Genomic DNA, 7703 nt, shown 5'->3' with positions numbered 1-7703 from the left:
CTGCTAAACCTTGTAACTGAGGACAAGTCTGCTCCTGTCTCCCAGTCTTGAAAATGGGCTAAATAAATAAAAAATAATATAAATAAATAAAATTAACTTCTCCTGATGCCATTTTTGAAATCTCTTTTCTTCTGGCTCTCCTCTAGGCACTTTCTGGTTTGACTTGTTGTTGTTCTGCATCCTTTCCCTAAAAGCAGGCACTGCACTCAGGTTGACAGACAAAGGCCCTTGGGCACAGCTTTGGTGTCTCACTTCGCAATGAGAGCTTAAGGGGTGCTCCAGACAGCCGGCGTCTCTCCCTGACAGGTAGCCAAATGGGGTGGGTAGCTGCAATGATGGCACAGCACTTCCTTCCAGCCCCACGTGCCAGGCACTTAACAGATAAGGAAAAGGAACGGGCATGTCTTTTGTGCACACAGAGCCAGCCAGAATTTGTTGTTAATGAGGGACAGGCTATAGGAAACTCAGGACTAGGAGCCCACAAAGCAGAAGCTGAGTTCAAGGATTGTCCCCAGGCAACAGATCCCCTTCCTTACCCTTACCCTGGAGACACGGCCTCAAGGAGAACTCATGAACTGGGACACAACAATCCCACTACCCAACTGAAGTATCCTTCCCGAGCCAGATGGGAGAGTCATTCTCTGCATGCTTCGGTGGCGTGGGGAGCTTGGACATGTCAGCCTGGTCCCAACAGCACTCGGAGCAGCTCTGACCCCCACCAAGCCCTATAAGAAGTCCTATATGCAAGGTAATGACATTAGAAATCAGTCCTTTGCTCAAAGAGGAAATGGGAATCTATTTCACTCTGCCTAGGTCCCCAGGATAAAATTAAATTAAATTAAATTAAAATTAAAATAAAATAAAATAAAATAAAATAAAATAAAATAATAAAATAAAATAAAATAAAATAAAATAAAATAAAATAAAATAAAATAAAATAAAATAAAATAAAATAAAATAAAATAAAATAAAATAAAATAAAATAAAATAAAATAAAATAAAATAAAATAAAATAATAAAACTTATTAAAACATACTCCGATTTTGCTGTGTAATTTATATTTAAAAATTGGTCCTGGATAGCTGGTGGATTTCTTCTATGATTTAGTTTCCATTTACAATAAAACAGTAATTTGAAGTGCTAACAAATCACAGTGAGAACATTTTACCTCCACTTCTGCAAGACTGGTATGAATTTTAGTGTTTCCTCTAGTGCCTAAATGCTGGTATTTTTATGTTATTGCTGTACCCCAGGATGCTTTCTTTCAGAGTTTATGTTGCAGGACAGCAGGATAATAGCCCATAATCATGTGTTGCTTGGAATAATTGGATACTTCATTGAGTCTGCAGTGATTGACACTGAAAATACATGGGCTTTTTTTTCCCCCCAATTTTGCTTGATGCGGGCTGGAAGCTTCAATCAGAGATGACTTTTAAAAACCCATTCATATTGATAAAGGAGAGCTTGTAAGGATTGAAACAGCAGCCAAGCCTTTTCTCTGAGTGTGAAAGAAAGGTGTAAGAAAGTTCAAGAGCTAGAAACAAAAGCGACGTGAGTTGGATGCTATGAGGCACAACTTTTTTTTAGCAGCAAGCAGACCATAAGAAGCAACAGATTTTCAGACAATCCAGAGGGAAAGCCTTGTTCTGGAGGAGATGCTTTCCTCCATACGAAGAAGGGGTGTTCAGTGCTGTGGTAATCAAGGGTGATGCTTCAGCCTTGGGTAGCAGAAGCAAGCAACACGAACAGACCCCAGGGCTCTTGGGACACCTGGCACAACCTTCTACAGGGTTTGAGGGATGGGAGACAATTATGAGATCTCCAGTCCCAAAGAGCAGGAGCCAGAATCAGACTGGTCCTTCTGAAACACATGGAGAGGAAAGCCAAGGAAAGCTCCTGAGACTGTGTCTGTGATGTTGCCAGGCTGTCCTAGCTCTCCAAGCACTGAGCTGCCAGCTAAGCAGCCAGAGGTGTCACACAGAGGCTGGAGCAGCCCCACAGGGACTGGCTGCACGTGGCCCATGAGGTGTTGGAGAAGCAGCAGTACAGATGGGCAGGAGGCATGGGGAACCTGGAGCATGTCACAGTTCTCCAAAGATCAGTCTTTCAGAGTGGGATGGACTTGGCCAGAGATCCCATCTGCCATCGGTGAAAACGGAAAACCACCTTCCCTTTTTTTCCTTTTTTTTTCCTTTTTTTTTTCCTTTTTTTTTTTTTCTTTTTTACTCTAGAAAGGCTGATCCAGATCAGATGAAAAATCCACCCCCCTAAGTGTCATGTCACTGATGGTGATAACTGATGGCGGATAACAATGACAGGGGGATAGCACTGATGGTGGATAAGGACTGATCAGGGTACTGTACAGATAACCACTAGCAGTACTACTACTAACAACTGCAAGAACAGTGCAAACATGCACCGATGGTTTCCCACTGACCTTCCTAGCCCTCAGTAACCCCTTACTCCTCCGAGGTCTCTACCTCCTAGAGCAAAGTTATTACATTAGCGTTGAAAAGTCTTGGGTGTTTTTTTTTTTCTTCCTTTAACTCATCTAATCACTTTCTGAATCACTTTAAACAAAATTGTATGCAAAGAGCTTCATAGCTTCACCTTCTGTTTATAAAGCCACTGCTTTTTGTTTGCTTTGCACCTATGCCAAGATTTTCAGTCCTGTGTTCCCAATCTCACCATTAAGAGAGACACCAAATAACCATTTCCCATTACCCTCTTCATTATTTTTACAGATCTATCTCCTATTTATCACACACGTCTTCTTAGGCGCCTTATCTACTAGGTTGAAAAGCCCAAGTCCATGGTCATGGACTTGGTCATGGTGACCAAGTCATGGACATGGTCACCATGGTCATGGTGACAAACCAGGATTCAGTCCGATAACCTAAAAACTACCAGCACGTGAAGTCAGTGTCATGTGTGGTCCTGCATCTGGGCTGGGGCAATCCCAAACCCAAACATCGGCTGGGTGAGGAATGGATTGAGAGCAGCCCTGAGGAGGAGGACCTGAGGGTGGTGGTGAATGAGAAGCCCAACGTGAGCTAGAAATATGTGTTTGCAGCCCAGAAACCAACTGTGTCCTGGGCTGCATCAAAAGTAGCATGGCCAGCAGGGCGAGGGAGGGGATTGTCCCTCTCTGCTCTGCTCTCATGAGACCCCCACCTGCAGCCCTGCGCTCAGCTCTGGGGCCCCAGCACCAGAAGGACAGGAGCCTGTTGGAGTGAGTCCAGAGAAGGGCCATGAAGGTGATCAAAGGGCTTGGAGCACTTCTGCTGTGGAGCCAGGCTGAGGGAGTTGGGGTTGTTCAGCCTGGAGAAGAGAAGGCTGCGGGGAGACCTCACAGCGGCCTGCCAGGGCCTAAAGGGGGCTGCAGGAGAGCTGGGGAGGGACTCTTGGGCAGGGGGTGTAGGGATAGGACAAGTGGCAACGGCTTTAAGCTAACAGAGGGTAGGTTTGGGTTAGAGACAAGGCAGAAATCCTTCCCTCTGAGGGCGGTGAGGCCTGGTGCAGGCTGCCCCCAGGAGCTGTGGGTGCCCCATCCCTGGCAGTGCCCAAGGCCAGGCTGGATGGGGCTGGGGGCAGCCTGGTCTGGGGGCAGGGGGCCCTGGGAATGGAAGGGAGTTGGAATTAGATTATCTTTAAGGTCCCTTCCAACACTAAACATTCTATAATTCTATGATTTTATGAATCTATGATGTATACTGGACTGGGCCGCAGTGCCATTCAGGACAAAGGCTGAGGATCTTCCTAGACTGTTTGGGGAACCGAATGAAAGATTTCATTCGCCGCACCCAGCACAGGCGTCCTGGAAAGCTGCGGCTTTGTGTTGTCTCTAGCACACAGCAGCAAGCTCGAACAGCCTCACAAAGAGAGCTTGTTCCCCCCCTCGCCACCAGTCTGCAGGTTTCAGGCCATCACCTTTGAACGCTTATCAGAGCTGCGATGGACTGTGAACTCCGGGGAAAGCTCACCCCAAGGCAAAAGCACAGCCCCGAGACTGCAAGGCTGTTCATGAGAGTCCCTCACATGCTCCCCACACGCTCAGCCAAACAGGCTGCCTGGAGATAAATAGAGCTTTATGAGGGCAAGACACTATACACTGGTGTATGGTCCCAGGGAACAGGTTACAAGCTCAGCGACTGTAAAAAATATAAAATAAAGATAAGAAAATGTAAATCCCTCATCTGTCCCCTATCTGACTCAGCAAGGATCTCTCTTACAGCTAGCAGTAAGGTGCTTCCAGCTTCTGTCAGCCCACTGGCACAGGCGCCTTGAACACTGGTTTCGGCTGGATTCTGGTAGCCAAGGTTCCTATCTATAATTAAAAGCAAATTGAAATAAAATGAAAATAAAAATTATAAAATAAAATAAAATAAAATAAAATAAAATAAAATAAAATAAAATAAATAAAAAAATAAAATAAAATAAAATAAATAATAAACAAATATAAATAATTAATAAAATATAAATAAGCAAAAATAAAACGAAAATAAAAATTACTTACAAAGAACAGCTTGTCTGGTAGCAAATAGACTAAACTAAAGTTTAGAGGGTCCCTGCAGCTTTTGGTGCTGTCGGACCAGAAGAAGCTGTCCCATCCTGCAACGTGCAGGCATCTCTGTTTCAGGCTCTCTTTCCCACAAGCTCCCAAAGAAGTTTGAGAGGTGCGTCAGAGTCCCTGCTATAGCCAGATTTCTCCAGCTGCTGTAACTCCACGATGGTCCATCAGAGCTGCCTCAACCGATGCCAGCAAAGGATCTGGCCCACTTATTTACATGCATGACTCCGTGGTGCAGCTGGCAGCTGTGAAAGGGCTCATTTGGAAGGCAGCGTGGCTGGGATCAACATCACTTAAGCGATAATCTGCTAATCAGAGCTTCTTCTGTTGAAGTAATGCTCCCATCTCGTCATTCCATGCTGGCAGTTTTCTTCTGCAATGCTTGCCAAATTGTTTCAGCTCCTGGCAGTTTCGGAAGGGCTTTCCTTGCTCACCTCCGAACTGGAGTTTGCCCTCAGTTCTGACCGTGCCTTGGATGGCAACATGAAAAAAAATAATAAAATAAAATCTGATTCAAGCGCAGGTATGCTGCCAGAGACATCCAGTCTGTCACGCACCTGGCAGAGGAAGGAATAGGGTTTCTTTATTATTATTTTAAAGAGTAAAAAAAGACCTCATGCACGCGGAGTAAAATATGCAGGCTTGAGAGGCTCACTTATCCCTTAGGGTGGGAATGTGATTGCTCAGTGGTGTGCAGAAATCACTGAAACAAATAAACTGTGATGAGCAGCAGGCAGAGTAACCACATGTGAAATCTTGTGTAAAACCTCAAATTATGTTGCTGTTTTGGAAGGTGGAGCTGATAAATAACAAAAGACCCTCCCTAGGAAGGAAAAAAAAAAATAGAGAACAAGCCAGAAGTGGCATCCGTTGCTACTCTGCAGGTAAGATAAAGCCATGGTGAATGACCTGAAAGGCCGATCAGGGATCAGCATGGTGGGAACCTCACCTGGTAAAGAGCTGAGCTCTCCAGGATCAACCTGATCCTTTTTGTGCTCACCCACAGCAGAGAGGTGAGAGAGTCACGAATAGACTGAGCTAGAACAGAATCAGCTAGAGCTGCATTTCCCAGTCCTACCCTCAATGTCCTGCAGACGCTGGCCCTATGAGGATGCAGACCACCGTGTCTTCAGCTGATGTTGGTGTCTCCTAAGCTCTGCTACAGATGGGAGCTGTGATTTGGATTTTAGCAGCCAGGCTGGGACCCCCGTGGATCGCTCAGACATGTTCCAGAGCCCAGACCCTGACTTCCATCCCACCCATGTCCATCTCGTTTCACGGCATCAGCTCAGATCAGGCCTACACCAAGGAGAGCAACAGAAGGAGGGTAAGGCAAGAGTCCAGGACGCTTTGCAGAGCCTATCTGCCCCACCTGCTCATCAGGGTTCACCAAAGGTTGGCATTTCCAGGGCTGCCTAGAAGAAGAGAGGCTGGGAGGCAAGCCTCTATGTCCCCTCATTACCATGAAAACACAATTGGAGGCCAAGCCCATTGCTTGGGAAGATCATCCTTTATTTGCATGCCATGAGTCTCTTTCAACAGTAGTGCTCACAAATGCTTAAAAAGGACTTAATCGAACCTGTTTTATAATGAAAAACAGCAGAGTACAGTTTCATTTCAGCTAAGGGTCGTGGCCTGAAGCCCCTGGATGTGGTCTGCTACTGTTGACTTTGCTAGCCTAGCTGGCCTGCTTAAGATGGAAAATGCTTTTGGATTCGACTGTCACCTCTAACACTCCTTTGCCTGCCTTAAACCAAGACCTGAGCCCCAAATGTCTCATCTCCCTCTTCTCCCAAACTATTTTTATCTTTTTAACCTTTATACATATATAAGGGTCTACAACATCTTGTATAGCACAGAGTATTACAGGAGGTGTACAGTCTGTTTAGTCCATCTTTGGGCACCTATCACAAGCAATCCTGTGTGCTTCTACCTAGAGAGCCTTTGCAGAGAAAAGGCTCTAAAAAGCCTTTTGCAGAGAAATGTAAGCTGTTTCTTATTATTATTTATTTTACGATTTCTCCTATATAGAAAAATTTATTTTTGACCAGTGTTAATATTTTTGCTGTTGTTGATATTCCTATCACCTGGAGGAAGGGGAGCAAGGTTTAGAAAGAATCGAAACAAATCAGAAAAGAAAGCTGCTGAAAACCAAAAATATCACCGTAGAAAGTGTGTTAACTGTTTGGACTCTCACCTCCAATTCTTCTTGAGGATTAATTGGTTGTTCACTATATGAGTAAAACGAGAGTATTTTCCTGTCTTGTCACTCATTTGCAGGGCAATCCTGTTCCTTGAGTGCTGGATGCTGATGGAGAATGTCAGGGCAAGGACCAGCAAGCAAACCTCAGCTTAGAAAAACGGGAACTGTTTTTTCAATGTTGAGCATGATTACCGTTGACTGATGCTGTGTTCCAAGGAAAGGACAGGGAGGAGGTAAACTGCCATTCCTGGAAGCCTTGATGTTGAGATAGGTTGGCTTTCTGGAAGTTAGGGAAACCCTGTTTTGAAGGCGTCTAGTGGTGACTGAAAGGTTGTGAGTAGTGATAGGAAAGAGCAGGACAGAGAACTATTTAGGTCCAACAGCCTACCCATCCTGACTTTCAGATGGACTCCTTTCTGCTTGACCGAAAAAACCCACATCTCACTTCATCCAACCGCATCATTCACACTGGTGATAATGAGGGCCAGATGCGTGCCTGGTCTGGTATGAGAAACAGCTAGATAAAAAAACAGCCCCTTCTTCAATCTAGCAAATTGGATCCGTGTTTGGTCTGGAAGCTACTGAGTGAGAATAACATCTCTAAGAGCACTTTCAATGATTTCATCTCTTAGGTGTCAATGTTCTAGAGACGATCTCCACAAACTCATCTCCAACAGCTTCACCTATTCCACCTCTTTTCTCACATCTCTTTTCTGATGATGTGAACACCACTGTCTCCCTACAAGGAGAGTTCAGCTGAGCCATGGATTTGGGGGCTGAATGTTCAGTCTCACTTTTCTTTCAGCATGAAGCAATTTTTTGGGTAAGGTGAGCCAAAGAACAAGGAGCTTTGGAGCAGGACAGCTTCGTGCTGATCACAGAGGTGTTTGGTGGCATGGATGTGGACATCGCAGACCCCCCTGTAGTATT

This window comes from Anser brachyrhynchus, assembly GCF_964034855.1.
Source record: "Anser brachyrhynchus genome assembly, chromosome: 2".
In the NCBI taxonomy this organism is placed as follows: Eukaryota; Metazoa; Chordata; class Aves; order Anseriformes; family Anatidae; genus Anser; species Anser brachyrhynchus.
Note: the sequence above shows the minus strand (reverse complement) of the source record.